The 23,888-nt window shown below is 37.2% G+C and overlaps 1 long non-coding RNA gene across 1 annotated transcript in view; it reads left to right on the top strand.

Annotated features, from left to right (window-relative positions):
* LOC308065325 overlaps positions 1-23,888 on the top strand; it is a 65,885-nt gene that overhangs the window by 12,378 nt on the left and 29,619 nt on the right. Inside the window, exon 2 of the long non-coding RNA XR_013928738.1 lies at positions 1,817-23,888. This exon is cut by the window's right edge and continues 29,619 nt beyond it. This is a non-coding gene — a long non-coding RNA (uncharacterized lncRNA). The remainder of the gene's footprint in view (positions 1-1,816) is intronic.

The following is a 23,888-nucleotide window of genomic DNA, read 5'->3' as shown; positions in this document are numbered from 1 at the left end:
TAAACGTCAAAAGAACTACTTGGTCTTCAGGGGACACCTGTTAAAAGAGAGGGTTCATGCATCACATAATATTACTAGAGTAAAACCCTTTTATTGTGCTGCTTGATGACACTTGGGAACCTTGCAGGTCTCCCCAGACATTGAGTAGCTGAAGACTGCAAATCTCTTCGAGTTTTTTTGTGCGTGTGTCTTGTATTGGCATGTGTTTCAGTAAGGTCTTCATCTTTTATGTTAATCAGAAGTGGGTTTTAGATCTATGCCTACAGCACTTCCAAAGGCAAAGAGTCTTTACAACGTTGACTGAAGTTGGCTCATGCCAGTGAATATGCTGAACAGGTTACAGACCCAGCCCAAAGCCCATTAAAGCCAACTGCAATCTTTCCACTGACTACTGCGTATTTTGCCTCATATCCTTGTGGTGAAATTCTGCCACTGTGAGTCATGTGAATATATTTTGCCTCACAATGTGTCAAAATTAATTGAATTGCTGAGACTACTCATGTAATCAAAATGGTAATCAAGATGAGAGAGAGTAATCTGCAGTGAATACTGTCATTACCACTATGTAGTCCACATTTTACATTTATCCTTTGACTTCTTTGTTATTTTATGATCAGGAAGTAACAGTTTGTTTTGGGAGTATCCTGCCTACTTGTGTTTGTGCAGTGTGCATTTTTATAATATTCATGCACCAATGGAATTTGTGATATTTAGTCAAAGATGAAAAGGTGTAACTCTTTAAACTTTAAACAGTTTTAGTGCAGAATGAAATCCTCTGATATTGCAAAAATTTATAAAATTTAAGGCACTAGAATTACAAACATAACAGTAAAGTGGTCTGAGCTTCAAAAATACTCAATCCTTTGGTTACTAAGATAATAATCTAAATTTTTGTATCTGAACGCACCTTTTAAAAATAGTCTTCTTTTCACAAAGCTTAAGTATCTTTGCAAGAAATAGCTTTGGACTTGACAGGCCATGGATTTTACGTTCTGTTTATGTGCAGGATTTCTAGGTGCCAGACCCTATTCTTACAGAAATGAGTTGATTCTCTTTGGCGCTAGAAATACAAGTATTTATCTACATCCAAACCTCTTTTTCAAGATGGCTGTTGTCTAATTGTGATGTTTATAAATAAACAGCTTAATGCAACATCAGCTCTGAAAAAATTCTGCAGGGAATCCCACCCATGCACCTAATATTATCCCGAGTGAAGTGTGCATCATGTTTTCACAAAGTACTTCAGAATGACCTCCTAGACAGACCAGATTATTTTGCTTACCAAGTGCTCCAAGTCATTATCATCAAGCTGACTTCTGTGACCCTCTCACCCCTTACGTTTACTTTGCAGTCAAGGTGACTCCAGCATGCCACAGCACTCCCAAGCTTGCTTGGGTCTAGGTGCTCCACACAAGATTAGTATGATCCAATGCAGGTGTCATGTGTCTCTGGGAGTACATGAACAACTCTGCACTCTACTCACGCTCATGCTTGCTAGCATCCATGCTGCACTGACACTTTCCGGCCACTATGTAGCCTTGCCTGCCAGAGCATGGCATCCCATGAGTGTGAGCACCACATCCAACATCCAATAATCATATTCTCTGATATTCATTTCTGGTTATAAACAATTTGATGCAGAAACAAAAGGTACCTACTGTTCTCAGAAGTTTTTTTTTTCCCCGCAAACTCGTGCTTTTTTAATCTTCCTAGGATTTTTCTCAGTTTGTTTTTAAGGAGTTTATTTGATTTATGGTTTTATTAATTTTCCAAGAACTTTTGCTAGTAGCATGATTTGCATGTGTTTTTCCAACAGGAAATGAAATCAAGACTGGTTCATGATGCCAATTGTCAAAATTCTATTAACAGTAGAGAAATGTTTCTTGGAGAAAAGTTGAGTTTTACCACCTGTGTTCTCAGTCCTGAAGGCAGTTTTGTGTGAGGACTTGGGCAACTCTCTGCACAGCACTCCATATCTGCATAAAGTGGGGACAATAGTGCTTTAACTGGTCTAGAAAAACACAGTTGAAGGTACAAGTAGAAAGCTTGATGATAGGAATTAAAACTGTTTTATCTGAGACAAATTTTGGAGCCTTGTTGATTTTTTTACAAAGTAGCTTCTGATGTTCTGTTCATGATTCTGAAGAGTTAAAAAAATAAAAAATTGAGAGAATAAAGCCAAACTGAATTTGACAGAATTCTTCACTCACTTTTCATTTGGACGACATCTAAATTGACAGCCAGAGTTTGCTTACATGCATGCTGAGCAAAAACTATTAGGTCGTTATTGCTGGAGTCTCTAGAGGGGGAAACTATTTTTTACTGTAGTCTGTGAGAGTGTCCTCTCTGATATCCACCGGATTGGATGGGTTGGATTGCATTGTAGAAGAGAAGAAAAAAGGCAACCAAATTCCAAATTCAAATACCACATTACTCATGGAATACTCATTACAATGGAAATTTACTTCCAAATATTTTCAGTGTTAGGGTTACCCTTGTTACAGAAAAGCAATTGCTTCTTCCAGCTGGATAATACGAAATTGCTCCCTGTACCAAGATAATACTAGCAAAAATAATTTTATTTTACTAAAGCATGCTAGTTCTACTGTGGTTTTGGGATCTTTTGGAGGGGGGTTGTTTGTTTTTTTTTTGTTGTTGGTTTGTTTGTTTTTTTAATCTTAGTTTACATTTATCCTACTTAGAATTAATACCAGTCTCCTGATACAGGCCAAAGAACAGAGTTATATCCTGTGTCCAGAAGTTTGTGCCTTAAGTCATTCACAAATCCAGGGAAAATGCAAGGATGGTTATCATCCAATGCACCTGTGGCGTAGTTTGAAGCTTACGAGATGGACAAGGGACTCACACAATGAACAGAACATCAGTGATACGGTATGTTTTTTAACAAACTCCTCAACAGCAGTATACTGGCTTTTTTAAGATAAACTAAAGTAGATATTAATTGGAACCATCTGTATGCTTGACAAAATACAAGAAATAAAAAATGTTTTAAGGAGAGATCGAATCAAATTAAAAGATTGGGTCTAAAACATATAATATAATGCTGACAGGCCTGAGCAAATGCACTGGAACCTGAAATATAATCAAAAGAGCTTTAACTGAGGTTCTGAAATTGAAGACTGTAAAGCATATCTTGTAGTCAACTGATCGATGTTTGAGGGTTTGGCACTAAGCCATCCAAGTATTGAGTTTAAAGCAGGTGGTAAGGGTGTTACAACTTTCAATCTGCTAAAAATAATATTTAAGAAAATTACAATAGACTAATATTAATCTGAAAAACAATGTCAAAGTGATACTTTTTTTTTTCCTGACACCAGTAGCAGCAAGAAAAATATGAATGTAAGTGCTGGTCTTTCCTTCCACCACTGATCAGAGAGCTTTCCTTGTCTCTACTGGATTGACTCACAAAGTGTCTTTTTATAACAGGTTATTTTGATTGCATTTTCTGTGTATAAAATTTTCTTCTGTAAAATGTGTGTGTGTTTGCATTCCTAGTTTATTATACTCCTGTTGCTGCTCTTAGTGGGCCTGTAATGTTTACAGGGTGACAAGAAGAGGGAACTTGGTTTTAGTGCTCTATTCTTTGTGTCATTTGACATAGAATTAGGGAAGACTGATTTGGGTGTGACAGTTGTGCATGGCAGGCCTGAGATAACATGCTGTTATATACATCTACAAGGAGGAAGAAGTGAGAAAATCCTTGGAGATCTATATAAACAAAACCTGGATTTTGATGACAGTATATGGAAATTCACATTTTCTGTCCACAAGGAATTTATTTCTCCTGTAAGTTTTGGAAAAAAGCCATGCAGGTAGTAATATTTTTTCCATACCAATGGATCCCAAAACACCTTATAAAAGCATACATATGTAGCAAAACAAATATGGCTCTGTATGTGTTGCAGCATAAGCCACACAGATAACCAGTGCAGAGCAAACCTGCAGGTACAAAAGGGGTTTTTTTGTCTCTGTACTCTTTTTTATCCTTATTAAAACAACTTACTTTATCAATGTACCACAGACATAGCCAGAATTGTTAAGGTTTGCCAGTTAGTTATGTTAAAACAACCTAAGTTAAGTAGGTAAAATGAGATTTACCAGTCTGGGTTGTACACACTGGTGTAACTGGTGGAGTTAAAGCAATGTAACAGGGCAATGAATTGAGCCATTTTTTCACAGAGCTGTTTTTTTAGCAACTTTCACTGTTACAAATTTGAATAACACATTTGTGAATTATGAATTATGGAATTAAAAATTGAGGATCTACGTAGCTGGTACTTTAAGGGCTACCTCTACCATTAAGTAAGAAAGAATGTCCCTGAAAAAACACATTTGAGCCTGACTAATATTTCATAGGAAGCAGAGACTGTTCCATAGGGGTTTTTTATATGGAACAGAACCTATTAAGCACCTCATGATGTGGAGGCAATTCCAAATTACGTGAACAGAGTTTTCTTGATTTACTGGCAATGTTATTTTTTAGTGCTACAACCAGTGGCCACCAGCATGCTTTAGAGCCAAAACAACATTCAAGTAGTCCCACCCTGGCAATTTTCTAGCCTGGTTTTGGATACAGACACTTAGAATTCCACATCTAGTAAAAAAAGCAATAACAACTTGCCTGTTCCTTCCTCATAGTTCAACAGTATTGTCTTTCTGGAAAATGTACTCTTGTAACTCAATGCTATATTAAAGGAAAATGGCCAACATAATCATCTTTTTAATCTGAATCATATCTCCTTTTAAGAATTCACTAAAAAACAGTAAACGTTAATTCATTTTGATCTCCATGACGCACACAAGATAGGGCAGAGTTGACCAGCTGCAGTTAACCTACTGCTAAGTTCGGCCAATAGATTGCTCCATACTCCAAGCAGATGTTTCTCTTTTAGGCTAACGGAACTCTTGCAGGCCATATTCCTTCCCAAGAGAAAACACCAGCACAGTTGGAAGCTGGAAGGGCTCATGTCAGTAACAGAAGCAAGGTGCCAGCAGCATCAGCGGCAGTTTATTAAAAAAAATCCATGAACAGAACAGGAATCACATTTTGGTTTAGCTCGTTTTTAAAAAACAACAAACCAACAGAAAAAAACCACACTTTTTCTTCTCTGCACACCCCTCTCAGATGTAGCATTTCTTTTTCCTATAGCAATTGACTTCTGGTTGAGAGAACAGGAAATTAATCTCTTGCTGTTAGCTGTACTGTTGCTGTGTGTCAGTCATAAAATGGGAGAACTGTATTTATGTAAATACTAATTGTTAAAATTCACATGTCACAGATGATAATTGATATCCTGTAGCTATGTCCTAGCCTAAAATAAGGAGCAATTTATTATACTTCAAGAGCATAGGCTGGATTTTATTTGAATCTTACAATAGAAGTAGCTCTACTAATGTCAATCAATTCATACTTGTTTGTGTCACTGTAAGAAAAGAGTAATGCTGATTGTATTTGCTCTAGAGGATGAATGAAAGTGAACAGACCTAGACTTCTATATTAGACTTTGAATAAGAATTGTTTCCAGTTCCTGGAAACACTCTCTTTTTTCTTGGAACTTGTACACCTGTTTTTGTCCAGTCAATGGTACTGAGTTACTTATGAAATGGTAGTCAATGCCAGGGTTTTATACGTTATGTAAACGTGACCTGAACCCTAGAGAGCCAAGTTTCATAAGGACATAAAAGACAGGGAAAACTGGGGAACAGTGTCTCTTGCTTCATTGCCATTTTCCAGAAGCAGTGGCAAAGGACTGAATCTCTTCTATTCCTATGGCTGTTGAAGAAAATATAAAATTCTGCAAAGTCTTTGGAACAAAAATGTCTCTACCTCTCTCTCTCTCTCTCTCTCTCTTTCTTTTACAGTAACATAAGTAACATATAACAGTCAGGTCCAAACACTACCTGGCTCCTACAATGCATACCTTTCTCCTTGCGGAGATATGATGAGGGGGAAGATGTTAAGAATTTCCTCTAATAGCAAGAAGACAAGAGTGAGGAGAAATAAGATGTTAGTATCACAATACTGATTTCAGAGCTTTTGGGGAAGGTAGAGCACCCAAGAAAGCCTCAGCTCCAAATGAGAACTGCTACTCCTTCCAGCAGCATGCAGTGGGCAAGTTGCTGCTCATCTTCTCTTGTCGTTCATGTTCAGTTGTAAGGTAGGGAGTATTACCACTCAGATGTGTGGGCTCAGCTAAGAAATCAGTGCTATGCTGTGACTACCAGCATCATTTGTAAGCTGTTTTGCCCTGGTGAAACCTCTGTTATTAATGTCAAGGGAAAGAGTAGGGAAACAAGTAGTTTCCATTGTAGTCCAATTGAAAGGGAATGGCAAACAACACTGTATCTCACTTTTCATTGGCAGTGTAGAACTGTTGGCTTTTAATAACATCTTCTTAAGATGATTTATACAGTCTATTTGCCATTATCCATATCAGTTCATGCCCCTTGTGTGTTTTAGATAACACTGTTGTGTTTCCTTCAACTTAACATTTAGTGTGCTGTGAACTTGCCAATCATCAGAGTAGTTCTGGGCTGCCTCAGTCTGATCTCTTCCATAAGTTGTTTATTAAGCAACGATTCATAACGACAGACTGTAAGTTCAGCTTTTGCACTGGAAGTCTCTGTAGCTATGCTTGCAGGTTCTCTTTGCCTGTGCTGCTTCTGGTTGAATTTATATCTAATATTTCAATGCTGAGAAATCTTTCTAGAGTGAAAGGGAAGAACTCAAGCAAAGCTCAGCAACCTTTCTGACTGATGCTGGGAGACTGTGCAATGGCCAAATCTGAAATTCCCTGAAGCCCGATCTTGTTCAGTTCTGGGATATAGATCTGGCTTTCTAAATTGGCCACCCACATCAGTTGTAATCAGATCCAAACTTCTGCCTGCTGTATGTCTCTCCAGCCAACTTTCAATGCAGGATCCATGATGATCCATTGAATGCAGTATTCAGAGCAGCCCCCTGTGCATTGGTAATACCGTTGAAGAGCTAGGATGGGTTATGGCACACAATCATCTGGAACAAAAAAAAATGTACATACAAAAATGCTCAAGATATCATCTAATCACAACCAAACACTTGGCAAAAATGAATATGAATACTGACTGGATTGCTAATGACTTACTGATGCTGATTGCTAATGATTAAAATTGTACGGATAAGAAAGAAAAGAGTCTTTCAGGCCCTGCACAGCCTAAGTACTTGCTGTACCTGCAGAAAGAAGTTCCTGATTAGATGGGATGTAAACTATCACAGTTCTCCCTGCCTGCCTAAAAATAAATACAGAAAAGTGCAGCAAACCCAGAAAACAGCTCTTCTCAGACTACAGGCATCTATGAACTCTACGAACCATCATGAAGGCTGTTCTCCTCATTTCTGACTCCCCAGTCATTCAGGAGCCCAGCCACTGGTACAGGATTAGTACAGTCTTTTAAGATTTGTGGGGATTAAGAAAGGTATTATGGTTTGGTCTTTTTGCTCCTTCTGGATCTCATACTGCACATGAATCTGATTGCCAAATCATAACTGTGAGACTGTGGGACTTTTATTTGTGCTGACAGTGAAGCACACGGCACTTTATTTTTTTTCTTTTTGTTTTGATTTCAAGTGTTTGTAAAAGATATTCTGCAGCGTAGACTTTAATTTGTGTTACAAGACAGCCTGCCTCTACCAGAAGAAAAACAGTCTTTGGTACAGAACTTCCTCCTAAGAAAGGCTTCCAAAAAAGAAACAGAGGAGGAACAAATTATTCTTTCCAGAATCTGTGCTGAGTAAGACTCAGAATAAGTTCCCTCAGAGAGAGTACCTGAGAAGAAACTTCTCTCATTTTAGGACCGTAGAGGCAAGCTAGGGTGATCCTGTACAGTAAAATCCAGGAGCAGAAGGAGAAGGACCATTTGAGGCATTCAAGGTCATTGCCTTCTGATAGTCGCCTGGACTCAAAAAAGCAAGCACTGCCACACACCACAGGCAGGATGCATTGCGTTGAATGCCCTTTAGTCATGCAATAAACCTGTTTATTGCCTCTTGGCGTGCTGGAAAAAGCAACTGTGTGCAATGCACCTTTGCACTGGCAATACCCGTCATCCAGCTGAGACAATAGTGGCAGGTGGCATTGCACTAGGACTGAACCAGAGGAGTACAGGGGCAGCAGGCTGGTGACATGGTGTCTGAGAAATGACATCGAGAGGGGGTGCCAATGTAGCAGCTCTAATATGGCCATAGAACAATGATGTTACAAGTTGCAGGTGAACATTTGTGCCTAAATGAAGGAGTCCATTAGCATCTGTCCGCAATCCATGAAGGAAGTGCAGCAGAGGAGGAAGGCAGTATCAAGGGCTATGGAAAGAATGGTTGACTTTTGACAAGCCCACCAGCCTAGCTAGCAAGTCTTCTTGGGAAACAAATGACAGCTGAAAAGAAGGAAAGTTTTACTTAATATTTGTACAAACACAGAGCTGATCTGAGGATAAATGCTGTGATCCTTTCCCCTTAATAAAATTGTAGGTATACATACAGAGTGTCTGAGCTCTGTTTGTACACTCAAGGAAAGGTGTTTAGTATTTCCTGTAAGCTGGGTGGAGTTTTTAACTAACAGTGCTGGTAATTTAAAAAGGAAATATAGATATGTAATTCTGACCCTTTTTCCTGCCAAGTACCCTTGGCAGAAGGATTACATTTCACTAGGCTATTCCCATTGACACATTTCCACAGCTCACTTGCAGCTCTTTGCTGGTTGCATCTATGTTCTTTCGCTGCACACAAATTCCTTGTCCCCATCCTGAAGGCTCTTTACAGTAATTTCTTTGCCTGCATCTCTGCTGTGCCTGCCTCCTATCTCCTGTCCTCCATTCCTTAGGCTCCTCTACTCTTTCATCTCATTGGTAATTTTCTGCTTTTCTCACACTATTTCCCACTTCCATGTTTTCTCCCGTTTCTTTTGCAACAACCCTGTCTCCCTCTTCAAAGTTTGCATCAAAAGTCTGTCCTGTTCTGCATTGCTGGTATCTTGATCACTGGGGTCTTTCTATAGTTGAAATGATCCTGTTTGATGATCATTTGCCCAGCATGGATTTTAAGCACTTGATAAAGGAAACAGCTCTGTGTTTTTATGTAATGTAAAATACCAACTGCATTTTCAGCTCTTTGGTATTTAATAAATGATGCATAGCCAGAGGACGGGTAGAACATGGTATGGTGCTGCACGCTCGTGATTTCATTGTGCCGGTCTGAATGTGAATACTCTGAAAGACAAAAAGAGTTAAGCTGAGTATATGTGCTCTAGGTCTTTGTGATAATGGAAAGCTGGAAGGGTGTTCATTTGTGTGTTTCAGGACAGAGTTCACATTTACTCACTTATTAACCACTCCCACTTCCTTCATCCATTCAGCAGATAAAGCTGCTATCTAAATCAATAGCTGCTAGGCTTAAGATATTTCCTACCATAGTTCTAGAACATAATTTCATTTGTTTCAAATTGGAGTCATTCTAGGTGCCTAGTGACAAAATAAATGTATATACATACATGTCTATATATATGCACACATACACAAAGTTACACACTAGAAGTCACTCATGTAGTGGTGTAAGACTAGGTATATAACACGAAAAATTGAACTGGAATGATTAAGCTATATTTATTAATGAATTTTAACATCAACAAAAAATACCAGCCTCTCTAGGGGATGCTGTTTGTTCACTGGCAAATTATAAACTGAGCCTTTAACTATCTCAGCAAAGGGATGCTTGAAATCTGAGACATTTGGAAGATTTATACTTTAATGTGTACTTATACGACTTTGCATTTTTATTCTCAGTGTACTTTAATTCAGTGCTAGACTTTGAATTTTAGGAGCAGCAGTCAGATCCAGTTTCAGCAACTATTATTGTTATTTTGCTCATTAGCAAAGTTGTCCTGTCTCTGAGTTAGATGCCACTTTCTTGCCTTTCCCCTAGAAATTTCTCAGAAAAATTCTGAATGTGCTGCATGCCTCTCTAGCATTACATGTGACTACTTATCTTATTTTTCCTCCTACTTTGCCTCCATGTCTTAATTCTGGAGGAAGATGCACAGCTCTACAGCCAGCAGAGATTCAGGCTTTCTCTTGTCAGAATACCTGCTTAAAAAATCTTCAATCTCTGCATGTCACAATCCTTTCTCCAGAGGTTATGAGTGTCCACCTTGCTCTTCACTGATTCCTGTCACTGTTCTCCGGCCTCATAGAGTAAATACACTTTTTTTGAACTGCAGTTAGCACATAACTGACCTGTCCTCTGTTCTCCTGCTTTTCAGTATTATTCCTGTGCATATCAATCTGCCTCACTTTTACTTTTTTTTTTTCTCCTAGGAAATGTTATGCCTTTCAGAGTCACTTATACCAATACCCAGTTATCAAACCCTCACGTTACACATACCTTCCTTTTTATCCTATCTGATCCATTTGAAAGGCTGTTCCAGGATTTCTTCTTTCCAGCAGTTAGCACTGAATAATTTATAGGCTACATTTATTTCTGCCTGGTATATACACTCACATTTCAATTTGTCCTATAGCTTTAATAGCTATTAATAGCAAAGTATGTACAGACATATCCCTTAAAATAACTTTTTTCTAGCCTAAACAATTCAAGATTTTGCTGTTATCATTTAAAATAGACTTTCTATTTCCTTGCTCATTCTGAAGGACTTTCTCTGTACCTGTTACAGTTTGCATTAATCTTTACTGAACATGAATGGCCATATATGAGAATTACTACTATGCCTCAGTTTATTTATCCAGTAAATTCCAACTTCCCTTCATCCATCTTTAATTCATTTCATTTTCTCCCACAACTACTATTCCCATTCTTCTCTGTCTCAGTCAGAGTCTCTTTACTGAGCCATTCGTGGTCTGATTAGTTCCTAAATTTACAACCTAATATCCAGATGTTGTTTTCCTCTTTAGTCTCAATCCCTTCCTTGATCCGTTTGCCTCAGTTTTCATTCCTCTCTTTTTACATCAGGTTTAACTCAGCAATCAAATCAGGCTCTGAGGGACAACAAAGTGGTTGCCAAAGATCCAGAGCTTTCAGGTGAGGTGAATGAAGCAGCAGCAGTGCACTCATGTCCCTCACCTGGAACATATCTAGTGGAGAGTGAGTCTTTAAGAAGCTGATTTGGGAAAATGAAATAAATCTCTTTTGAGCTTGTATTCACCTTGAGTTTTTAGATGGTTATAACCTGGCCAAATTTGGTGAATTTTCAGAGGATGAATAAAAGACCATTGTAAATAGCTGTTCTCCTTCTGTGTCAGAATTGCTGCTCCCAAGTATAAGAATGTTCTCTCCTTCTTGGAAAAAGGTAAGTAAATTGTTCTTAAAAAGTTTAATAAGTCTTATTTTTTTTCTGCTCTAGATTTTACAAATGATTGGACTGGTTTGGCAGAAGCCTTACATCTTCCTTTCTGTTTAACTAAAACAAAATATCTGTCTGAGGAAGAAAATGAGCCTGGAAAGTTTCAACCAGAACGGTTAGTTTAGTAGTGTTGTAAGTAATGGGAAACACTGTTCAGTGAACTTTAGTAACATAGGTAGTTCCTATTTTACTTACAACAAGAATTTTAGTGTAGAATGTGTATTTCACAAAATAGGGTAAGCTGAAATCTCTACTATTTTACTATGTAATTATTATTGTGTATTTAAATGCAAAAAAATTACTGAAACCGGGAAGCATGAGACTGTACTACTTCTCAAGGTGTTTCAGTTTAATAAACTTTATTAAAGCTTTTTCCAAACATGTTCCAACTCCATATGGCAATGTGCTTGGCTTGAATTTTGGTTTAAAGTTGTCCTTTGTAAATAAACATAATCCATTGTTTGGGAACCACAGAAGTGATACTATGTTGATTCTAGGACCCTTTGGTAGCCTGACTGGGGCAGCATATATTTTGTACTTGCACAGTTTTAGGGACTAGTATTAGCCTGTTCCTTGCTTCCAGAAAATAGACAGATATTTTGTTAATGCTCTACAGCTTCTGTGAAACTTTAGATTGAGTTGACATAATAATGTTTATTAACATGACTGTTGCATACATTCCTGGAATACTCAGCTGATTGCTGATGTTACACATGTGTTATTCATCATGAGGTGCACACTCCTGTTCAGTACATGTCAGGAACTAATGGGCTGGATGAAAGGGCTTTGTCCAACTGTTTCGCCAGTCTTTAAATACAAGTTGTTCAGTACACTTATACACAAATCATTCAGTCCAACAGGTTCAAATGGACACCACAGAAATCTGAGATTGCAAGAAACTCCCTTCCATGGTCCTTCTGTAAGGATTTAGCTCAACCAGAAAGTCACTGGTCCATGTGTATATGATTAAATGTCTTTGATAAACTGTTCTTTTATAGTAAACTGGAGTAAACTACCTCCAGTAGTCTCGAGTAGATTTAGAAACCAGCAATAAGAGGGAAGATGGCGTATGCCTTATTTTAACTCCCCCCTCCACCTGCCCCCTATTTTTGACTTCTTAAACCTGACCACTTGGACCTCCTCCTGTTGTCTGTGTGTGCACTTTCCTTAGTGATGAGGCTTCCTTTGGGCAGCAAAGACTCCCGTTAGGAAAGCAAAATTCATGGCTTATTGAAACAGAGCCATGTTGACCAAGCTGCTATAATGTTATTTGATTTGTTAGTAGACAGGTGAATTTCCTATGGGTTCAGTCCTGTTCAAGAAAAACACCTTGCTCCAAACCCATGTATTTCAATAAAACCAAAAAAGTATCATGTTTATCTGAAAGTTTCATCTGGGGCAACCCAAGCATTTAAGCTTCTCTTGAGAAGGAGGAAAGCTCCTTTACTCTCTTTCCAAGAAAAACTCAGGAACTATTGCATGAGTGTTTTCAAGAATTATGAAAACACCCGAAACCAATGGGGGTCTTGCTCAGTTTACTGTAGTGCTTATAGTACTAGCCTGGAAGCTGGGATATGTGGCATTACTTCTACCTCTGTCCTGCTTCATATGATCTTTTAATTCTTCAAGCCTTTGCTTTTCTTCTCACTTCTTGTTGTTGACCAAAATGAAAGACTTCACTGTGCCAACATGTAAATGCATGGTTCATCCACACTTTTTAGTAATGAGTATATTTCTTTTCCTTCATATCAAAAGGGGCATTGTAGAACTAAAGTGGGTTCAAAAAAGGCAGCAGGGATATTGATTATACAGCATGTGCATGAAGAATGACTGAGTAATTTAGACTTCTCAACCCTGAAAAAGATACCATTTGAAGATCACCAACATGGAGGTTGACAGTAATATCAAGATAGTTGATACATATAGGTTGTTTATCATCCTTTCCAACTGAGTGGACCTAATAGGAGATCATCTCAAAACAAAATAGGGTAGTTCCTCAGGAAATTGAGAAAAAACCTGTGGAACTCCATGAAAAAGGATGCAAATGTGAGACGTTTGTGTCAAGGGAAGCCTGCATAAGTGTTTAGAAGACATAAAGTTCAGGGAACAAGCTGAAACAGAGATAGGAGAATGCTTATTGGAAGTATGATGTAGCCTTTCCTCAGCTGCTTAAAACTGCTGATTGCTGCAGGATCCATGTTCAGATGGACTTTTGGTCTGAACCAGTATGGCTATTCTTATCTAGTCCACTTTTTTTCAAGTGCAATATTGAGAATACTTCTCTTACATCTTTTTCCTGCTTAATGACAACAATGTTATCTTGATAATAGCAATGGCACCATTGTGTCAGCATAGGAGACCTCAGTTCTGCTATGACAGAGGACAGCTTGGACAAAAACCATTCTTGGAAGGCATTCTGGTCCCTGTCTTCTTTAGAAAAAGACAAAACTCAACAATTAGAAGGGGCCTTTTACTTTGTGTGCTAAGTGTATGTGGAAGCACAACGTTTTCAGTATTACTTTACTAACTCACATGTGAGGTAGACATAAAGTTAATTCCCTAGCCATAGGTCTGAACCTTCACTTAGCCTGGGGGGAGGTGGATCAAAATGTACTTTCTGAATGTAACTTAGAGTTACATAGAAGCTCAAGAGGTTTTACAAATTGGGTTGATAATATAACTTGATAATTGATCAGGAGGTGTTCCAAGCCACATAAAAAGAAAGCCTGAGAAAACAGCCACAGGGAATTCCTAAAGTCTCTGATTTGGCTTTGAAAACTTTTGGCTATTGTGAGTGTAATCTTGGCATTGTCATGTAGCAACTCTAAACTCAGGTTGAATTATCCTGAGTGTTTTGGTTTCTGCAGTTTTAAAAGTAAGCAGGAGTTGCTGTAATGCGTTCACAATTGCATACTGTTGATATGTACATGGTGGGTGGAAATCCCCAGGTGAGTGGAGAGAGCAGGAAAAGATTGTTAGTCTCAAGCAGGTGAACAAACTAAAATTATTGAGATCTTTGCAACTGAGTCATGTGGCTTTAGCTAAATCTAGTTGTTAAGAACATGTCCTTTGGAGACATCTGAGTTGATTTGCATTGGTTGTGCCAAGCTAATGAATGTGGTTCCTGTTCAAAGCAATCTCAAGAAAGCAATGATACATGGAGATTTCTGGTCATGCTTCAGCCATGTTGCTATTTTTCAGGAGAAAGAAGAAAAGGTTAATTTGTGGCTAGTCATCTTGGTCGTCTTTTCTCATGCTTTGTTTCACGTATTTTTCTTTGGGGAAGCCATGAGGCTGTGTGCTTATGCTTGTTGTTTTGATAGATGTAGATGAAGGTTTCCACGTGCTTTCCCCTAATTGCTGACCTGCTGAAATACCTCTTCATTTTGAGGCAGACACTTTGGAGGCAAAGTGGTTCCTGGCAAAGTTGCTTCTCTTTTATCCGTTTTGTTGAATCTGTTCCATGCTCTGAGGTGAGCTTGCTTTAAGTTTGCAACAGTTGTACTAGTTTCATATGAAGTTGCTTGTAACATGTGATATGATCTAAAACAAAACCGAGAAGCTGAAGCCCCGTTAGATGAGTTCTCATGCAGGAAAAAAATGGTTCCAGCCTAGAAGACCTCAAAAGATTAAGTGTAGGGCTAGAGGTAATAAGTGGGTGTGACAAGTATACAGCAAAGTTAGAATACCTTACAGTATGACACCTGCTTTGGTTCATGTCAAGTGCCTACTAGGTAACCTAATTTATGTGTGGCTGAAGATTTCATCTGCAGGACAGTTAACATGACATACAGATGCCACAGGAGATTGTCCGGTAACATAAGTGGGCGAGTTTGTCAAGTGAGCAGTCTTACATAGCTCTAAATGATTGATGTGCGACAGATATACTATGAAGCATGTTAGAAATCAAGACTGAGATCTGGAACCTGATGCAATTAGGTTTTTTATTGGATTTTTCTGCTTCAAAAATCACTTTGAACATAAAACTTAATATTTGCTAAAGGTTCAAATCAAAATAATTCAAAGTTCATGTTCTAAAATAGTTTCAAAGGTATAGATGTCATTTATATATTACATATTTCAGCAGAAACCCCTTTTAGTTTTCATAAAATAAAAGCTATTTTAAAATTTTATTCTATATGGAAAGGATGGGCACCATAGAGACCTTCTATCTTACAGTCCAGTTCTATTAAATGACTTTTGACAAATTTCCTTTTCTTTCCCTATAGTACTCCCTACAGTTTGAATTCTGCCCCTGCCCACCAATTACTTCAACCAAGTGAGATTGCAATTTTGTGTAAATATTTAATACAGAAAAACTTCTTTCTATCTAGAGAAACATTTTGTATACTGCATCCATAGAAATTCTACTGCTGAGAGAGAGAAAGGATTACGTTTTAACTCAACTGGCTAAGGGCTTTGTTGGTTTTTTTTCTTTAAAAAAACACTTTTGGATTGTGTGTGTTTTTTCTTTTGTTTGTTTGCTTCCTGATTCTAAGGCAACTCATGCAGCCATATCAATCTTACCCTTAAAGCGCTTGTATCTAGGGAACATTCAAAGCCCTTATGGATCCAAATTTCTAGTCCGGTTCCTATTCAACTTTATTATACTTTGAGATTCAAATGAACTCTGAGAGCTCAGGTCGGGTGGCTTGGGTGTGCATTCTCCAGCAAAGCAGCAAGGGGGTGAAGTACACTGATGGGCAATGGGCGGCTGAGGGTCTGGACACAGAAAGCTGCAGAGAGATACAGAAGGCAGTGAGGAAAGATTGGAGCTGGTACACCAGAACTTCTAGATGGAACAAAGTTTAGCATAGCAAAAGCAAAAGAAGTGTAGTAGATTATACAACGTCATTTAGGCATGTCCTGAGTATGTTCGCTTTTCTGTGACATAATTTTATTTTTTTAATAATGAAATCCTGGAGTGTTCAATTCACTAATAAATTGTTCTTTTACAGTTAAAAAAACCAAAACAAAACAGTATATTCACTTGGCCAATATAAACTATGATTTACTTTCTTAGGCTTCATGTAGTGGGATGAGTCTTTACTGTATTTGTTTTTAAAATGACAAATAAGACTTTATTCTTGGCAGATACCTGTCAAATTGTAAACCCCTTTCTGCCAGTTATGATGATAAGGAAGCTTATTGCTCTCTTACTGTTATTATTGGTGACTATCCTCTTCTGTTTGTTTCAAAAAGATATTTAAATTTCAGCTGGACAGAATTAGACCCATAAAATTAGTATTTTGGTTTTCTCATTCACATAGTTTGGATATGCAGAGCATACAATGAACTTTCCATAGCTTAAATTAAAATACTGAATTTATTGTAATTACACTAAGCTGTAAATAGTTACCTGTTGCATATCCTACTGCATCAACAGAAATGAAAAATTATGTAATTTATACAAATAAGTACAAGAAGGTTTTTAAAAAGACTTCTGTCTACTAAAATACACAGGTCAAGTACATAAACAGTCTTTGTAAATTTGCATACATTTGCAATACTGCAACACTGACTTGGTGCTTTTACCAACATACACTAACTGAGTCAGTGGCAATACACCCAGCCCCTAGAGATACAGAGGTGGGTCAAGTGGAAGAGTCAGAACCTGGTTTTGTGCTACTGGTACTCTTCAAGCAAATGCGTTCCTTCTTCTCAGTTTGTTCACATGAGTGCTGGGTGCAGGAAAACTGCCTCTTACACAAATGTCTCTAAGGATTTCTATGTTAGATAGAGATATATACACACACACAAAAATAAATTATAATACATGACTAAGCAAGTGCTGGTGCATGTTCCTTAAGCCAAAACACCACAGTTGATAAGAGCTGTCAATATTGGTGGACTCAAACAAAAAAAAAATATTGTTTGAAAGGCACAGTTTCATGCTTCATTCTTATTAGAAGAAAACTAGGATTTCAAGTTTTTTAAACTTCTTGAAATTACTTCATTAAGTTTTGCTTCTCTCTTTGTAAATTGGATCCAATTTATGGGGCTGTTAGGCCAGTTGTCTTTGTCTTATCATTTTCTTCTTGTTATTAATGACATGAATAAGTAGTTTTAAATTGTGCTGAATTGAAAATAAGTTTTAAATTAAGATACTCAGGTTGAGTAAATAACAATCCACTACAAACAGACAACTGAAAATGAGTCAAATGTGAAGTGAGTCAGAGTGTAGAAAACCACATTAGTATTAATATAATTGTACAGAAATTTCAGTTAAGCAGATTTTCTTGTGAAAGTACATGGGCATTAACAGCATTTTTAGGAGTTTCTGTTCAGATATTTCTGTATTTTTAATATGTTCATGCGCATTGTAAACATTAAGAATGATCCGTATGCCCTTCATTCAGTGTATTTACAACAAAAATGATCTTCAAAGCATTTTCAGCTACATTTGCACAAAGGAAAAAAATGAAAACACTGAAAGCTTTGTAAAATGCATCTGTTTTAAGCATGTCAGAAATAAGCGTCCTTTCTTCTACCTCCCAAAACAGAATTTCACTACATCTTCTCTAGTCAGCTGTTGCCATTGTGGGGTATTGCTGTCTCTGTACCTGTGCATTAACGCCAGCTCTATTTACCGTAGGGCTGTGTGAAGCTGGCTGGTGCACAGAAGCTATGGTGGCAAAGGAGGGTGACAATGGCCTAGCCACTTACAGCAGCAGGCAACATCAAGCCCTATTGTAACTCTGAAGCAGCCCTAATTGTCACTGTGCGGTAATGAGACAAGTTGCTTCCAGGGTACCTCATTTCTGATTTTATGCTATTACTATAATTTGAAGTGTCCTGATCTGGGACCGCAGAGATGTGGTTATGCCTGCTACATCCTGCTCTTGCTTCTCCAGCTGCAGATGAGAGCACCAAACTGGGACAAGCAGGATGTTTTTTTAGCTATGGAAGAGTGAAATTATTTGGATAGAATAGGAACTAGAATTTAGCTTTTAAATTGTGATTTTGCAATTACTTTCCAAACAAGAATAAAGAAACTTCAGGCTATTGACAGTCAAATAAGACATCATACCCTTTTCTTGGATGTTCAGCATTCATCATTGACTAGATATTATAAATCTCATAAGTGAAGTACTTTCTAAAATTATTAGCTTGTAAATTGTTCGTGTGAAAATGTGTGATTAAATACAGTCCATGCACTAAAGCAATCAAGAGTATTCCTGGATGAAGAGAAAATCAAACTAATGGTGGACTAGCCCCTAGCAATTTCCTGTTACGTTGCTTAAAAACAGACACACGATTTTATTTCCTTTCTGAATATCAGGATAATTACACATTTCTGGAAGGTTTGGTCTTGATAATGGAGAGTTACATATGAGTTCAGATCAGAATTTAATAGGATCCACAGTCGAGTGGCAGTGTCTGCAAGCTTTTGATTTGGCAGATTATGAAAATGTGGAAACACAAATCCAAGTATTGCTAAAATTCTTCAGGATTTGGTTCTGTGTTTCAGAGTTGGAGTTGCTTCTGAGTAATGTAAGTAGGAACTGTAACTGAAAAAATAAAAATAAAAAAATCTCTTTTTGTTGTCTTTAGGCAGCATACATTATTGTGTGTTCCAGGATTAGTATTAATGTTAGCTCAGGGAGCTCTTTCTCAGCATGGTTTTAACATGTAATCTATTAATTCAGTTAAAGTTAACCAGAAAAGTGTATTATTTCTTATGGATTTTCAGGTTTTGCCTTGACTACCTTACCTGGATGCATATTACTATGGGTGTCCAGTTTAAAAGTTCAGTTTATGCTACTGAAACACAAGTTTTCAATTTTTCCAAATTAATTGAAATATTGGAGGACTAAGATATTACTCAGAGTTGAGTGTGTTTGACCCTAATGGAAATGAGCAACTGTAGCACTGACAGTGTGATTGATATAATCACTTCAAAAATTTTTCCTGTCTTCATAAAGTTCTTATAATCTTTTTCAGCAAAGACTGGTTTAGCTAACAGAGTCTGAATACACTTTTCATTTATATTGAACGTCGGATGTTTTGGGGGTTCGATTTGGTTTTTTGTTGGATTGGGTTTGGGGTTTTTGTTTGTTTTTTTGAGTAGGCAACCTTTAGATGGAATAACCCATAGTTTTGGGGAATATTTTTTTCTTCATTTAATTGCCTATTCAGACTTTTATCCAGGCCACTATGTTCATAATCAAATTAAAATTAAAGAACTGCTTGCTCTTCTTATGATTTCGTGTTAGAAATGTTCTCCTTTCCAGGATTGAACTGTACCTTCTTAAAATATAAAACAGTTGGATCCACACAGAAGGATCTTGAGAACAATGTGCATTTAGCATACACATTCACATTATCTTAATGTGTTGGTTAATTTTGATAAACAATCTAATTTTCCATACAGAAAATACTTTTCTTTAAAATATTATTTAATGGAAGATACAGCACATAGCCAATTATTTATTCTTTCTTACCTTTTACTTTACCAACTACATTCAGTTCTAGGGCAGCAGATATAAGATGTACACCCATTTCCAAAGGAACAGTGAAATCTAAGCAGCTTACTCATTTACTTTACAGTGACCTGCTTGTTACAGTTCTCTTTGCCTGGATAAAGTATGAGGACTCCCTAACTCTCATTTTCAGACATTTTTCACTCAAAATAACCAAGCTGAGCCTAAACAGTGGGTTATTGCTAACCCAACATAGGAATGCATTGCTAACACCTATGGAATCCAGTGCCAGACTATAGTCTTGAGCTGGAATTCACTTCCATTGTTATCACTGTTGATATTTCTCCTCCTTTTTGTCAGGCCTAGGAGTGCAAAAAAGAAGTCTGCAGGCTGCATGTAAATTACAGGCACTTATGAATCCTCCAGTAAGAAAGATTTTATAGGAATGCAAATTATAATAATTATTGCTGGTATAATAATATACCACAACATGCTCCTTTGAAATGGTGATTGTGATTCAGAGTACTGGTAAGAATAAATCACAAGCCTTTTCTTCCTGTTATCCAAACACAGTACTAAGAATTTTACTCACAAGTAGTTGCTTACTATAGAAGGGTATTTACAACCACTTCTTAACATCAGTACAGCACAAGCTTCTGCTGCTCCCTATTCTGTTATTCCACAGCCTGGAAGGAGGTATGTTACCAAAATAAATGTTAAAAGAACCATATACAATTTGCAATATCAGATATGTAATTATTTTCACAATTAAAACAATTTCAGTATAGCCAAATACATTTTCAAACACTTCACTTACAAAAGCTTTTACACTAAGAAATGCTGACCATAATAACAACAGAATTTGAGTCTCCAGAGCTTGCTTAAAACAGAAAAGACTTAATGTTAGCTTGGATAATTATTTGTAAAAAGAAGTGATATAAAAGCTACGTGTTTGCAGAGGAAGAATAATACTGTTTGTGGCTCACCTGGTCTTTATCAGAAGAGTCAGGCTCTTGACAGTGCCTGACCATGGCAGCGTTGTTTCTGTGAATTACCTGGCTGCCTGTAATGTGTCTGCTTCTAGCAAACAAGAGTCATCTCTCAAAGATAGATGTAATTTAATTTGCCTTCATTGTCAAACTTCTTAGGTATACAGAATGGATTCTGAATATTTGGGAAAGTTTTAGGCGCAGAGAACTCATTTATCATTAGTCTACTCAATGTAATTATTGGCTGCTGCTTACTTTTTCAAATAATTCTAAATTTGGTATACTTTTTGCTCTGTAGAGTTAGATTTTCCCCTTAGTTTTCTGATTATCAAGGAGACTAATTTGCATTTTGACAAGTACAAGTTACAATATCCAAACTCTGTTGAAAATACATATCCATTGCTTTTCCCTGGCAGAACAGAGATCCACTTCCAAAAATATGTCTTTGCATATATTTTAATCTGTCATGTTAAAACTTATTCCCCAAAATGTACAAAAGTTACTCAGTCTGTCCATAGCACTGTGAATTCTTTAGAAGATAACATATTTTGCTTTTGCTTCTACATTTGGAAAATATTATCTGTATCAATATTTTTTGCTTTACTCTCACAGTAACTCCCCATCCACTCTGAGGTGAATATCTGCACTCAATATTGTTACTTCTTCCTTTTTTTTTTTTTTTTTTAAATATGCATTAGTTAAAAGAATGGAAAGACTTCTCTCAGATTTTTCTTCATCTGTGTCCAAGTATATTATCATCTGGTTTTAGATGTGGCAGCTGATTCCTGTAAAATAAGAATATCAGTCATGTTATGTCTGTATTGTGCTGATTCCAGGAAAGTTGTTTTGGAGCCAGAAGGGAAATGTATGGAAATTCTTGTAGCAGCACCATTCCCATAAAACATATCAAAATAGTACCTTCTTTGGGTTTGGAAGGGATATTAGTGTCGTAGAAAAAAATGGCAATAATTTGTTCTCATCAGAATAACCTGTGGGTGTTTTGTGAGTTGTTTGGTTTGGGGCTTTTTGTTTTGTGAAAACTGTAGCTGGTGAATGAGATAAGAAGTAATGTGCAACAATGAGGGCTTTCTTGAAATCAGGCATTCATCAACAATTACAGAAAGCATAGGACTTGCAAATAGTTTACCTTTTTTCTTTTTTTTCCTCCCCTTCTCTCAATGGTCACATGCTTCAGGAGAGGCTGCTTTGTTAAATGGAGGCATTTACTGGATAAGTATGGGGTTTTGGTTGTTCCCCCCACCACCCCCCCAAAAAAAAAAAGTTTCTTTATAGTTAAGGAATTGAGAAAACTACTCCTGTCAGACAAATATGTTCAGAATTCATGTTATGTTACCAATAATTAGTATTTTGAACAAAGTAAAGCCACTCATTCTTTGCTTTGCCTGTAAGACATTCCTCGGCATGCTTGTTCCATGATCTGTTTAGTCTTCGGTTTCCCTTGTGTTAGGCCAGCTCCAGCAGTGCCTGTTAAGTAGCTATGACTATAGACTCTGTTAAAGATGATGATCTTTGTGATTCAAGCCTTTCCCTCACCTAACATGTATGCTTCATAAGATATTTTTTGTTCACCTTTTGAGCATTGTGTTTTCTGTCATAGATGCGACACAGCTGAGATACACAACACAGATTTTTGCAGATTTCTAATATGATGACATTTAATTAGGACTAGACAAGAACTAAATGAAGCAAAAAGGCCAGAATACGTATTTCTTTACTGGTTTTTCTTTTTCCTTGATTGTCTCATTCCTTCTGTCAACTTTCTGCTTCTGATGTCATTTTTTTTAAAATGGCCAAGTGACCCTGACTAGGTTCTGCAGTGGAACAAATCCCAGCATAGTCCACAGGAGTCCTGCTTCCAGTGAATCGCAGTTATTGAAACTGGTTTGCAGCATTTGGGCCCTGTGTTTGATAGGCCTTCCTTTGACTGGACTATTACTAAAGTTTAAGAAGTTGGTTAATCATTCCCTTCTAGTTTTTTTCCTCAGCCTCAGGACAGAGGGTAAGTGGATGTCACAAGTGGATGCAAATACAAGTACACCAAGAAAGCTTACAATAACTGGCAGCTTCATAGCCTAATAGATGAATTCTCCAACCATCACACTTGGTGCCATATATACCATCTGATCTTAAAACAAATGCATCTGTTTCTTAAGAGGGAAATGATAATGTGTTGCTACCTTAGTTTAGAAGCTCTTAAGTTTATTGAACAATTTTGCTGTCTGCTTTAAATTTATTTATAGTAATACAACAACATTTTACAGTGGTTTACAGAAAATGGAATTAACTCTATCTTGGAAATTGTTTGGGGTATTAGGAAACTTGTCTACTCTTTCAGTCTGCAGTGTTGATCTTCTTTTTCTCCTAGGTGTTTGAAATGTTGTGCACCTAAGTAGCTGGGAAAGCCAGTTTTACTAACTTATCATACAGCCTTAGACCTAACTGGAAACTGGTTTTCAGCTAATGAACCATAAATAAAAATTACTTTTTTTGTCAAAGCTTTTTTATCAAAAAGTTGATGGCAAATGTGTTAATATCATGATGTAAAACCAACCAAAATAAGCATATTAAACAGAGTGTCAGCCATGCCAGGGAAATTCAATAGCTCACTATGCCCTGATTATCTGAAAGCAACTCTATCAGCTAATCAAGAGAAAGTAGCAAGAAGCTCTGTAGTATGGCATTTTAAATTCCTTGTAAAATATACATCCCCTGAAGTGTTGATGTGGTTTCGTTATCCATAAAGTTTTGATTCTTTTATGAATCATACTTAATTGTTGGCATTAATTCAGTCTTGTACCAAATAACTACATTGCTATTTTGAATGTAAATTTGGACCGTTTAGGGATGGACCAAAGGTAATCGACTTTGGCGGGAGAAAAGTGCTCTGAGTAGTCCCCATCTGTCTACAGGCTGTGTTATTTTATTTGAACTATTGGGTACAGAATATCACTTACCGGTTTGTCTAGTGAAATTGAACCTTGTAGCTCTTGCCCACAGTTCATCAACCTTTCCTATATTTTGAGGCAAGATAGCAAGATTGTTTC

The sequence above is a fragment of the Falco punctatus genome, assembly GCF_963210335.1.
Source record: "Falco punctatus genome assembly, chromosome: 6".
Classification (NCBI taxonomy): Eukaryota; Metazoa; Chordata; class Aves; order Falconiformes; family Falconidae; genus Falco; species Falco punctatus.
This window is presented reverse-complemented; position numbering and strand designations above follow the sequence as displayed.